At 66.6% G+C, this 413-nt stretch overlaps 1 protein-coding gene across 1 annotated transcript in view; it reads right to left on the bottom strand.

The window, feature by feature from the left end:
* Positions 1-413, bottom strand: part of PPP1CA (protein phosphatase 1, catalytic subunit, alpha isozyme) — a 14,439-nt gene that overhangs the window by 7,506 nt on the left and 6,520 nt on the right. The window lies entirely within an intron of this gene.

Raw genomic sequence — 413 nt, 5'->3', positions numbered from 1 at the left:
TGGGCGTTGGGCCCCTGCTCTACCTGCCAGAGTGGTTCCTGTGCCTCTTCGCCCGCTCCCTGCCCTTCCCCACAGTGCTGCGTGTCTGGGACGCTTTTCTTAGCGAGGGTGAGTGGGGGGCCGACTAGGTGGGCGGGGGCAGGAGGGGGTGCCTGGTGAACACGGAAGGTGGAGGTGCCAGCTTCGCTCTGCCCCGCTGCCACCGCTGACCCTGATCTGGGGCCTGGGTGCTGGGGTGTGCCGAGGGTAACCCGCTGTTGGCCACGTATCACCAATGGGAGGAACAGCAGCCCCCGCCCTAAGCAGTGAGATCACCACAGGGAGGGCACAACATCCACATGGGGGGAGGGCTGGAGTCAGGGAGGCTTCCCCAAGGTCGATGGGGCAGGAGCTGGGGAAGCCTCCCTGACTCC

The sequence above is a fragment of the Bison bison genome, unplaced genomic scaffold (genome assembly GCF_000754665.1).
Source record: "Bison bison bison isolate TAMUID 2011002044 unplaced genomic scaffold, Bison_UMD1.0 scf7180017864080, whole genome shotgun sequence".
Taxonomy (NCBI): Eukaryota; Metazoa; Chordata; class Mammalia; order Artiodactyla; family Bovidae; genus Bison; species Bison bison.
Note: the sequence above shows the minus strand (reverse complement) of the source record. Positions and strands in the feature narration are given on the sequence as shown.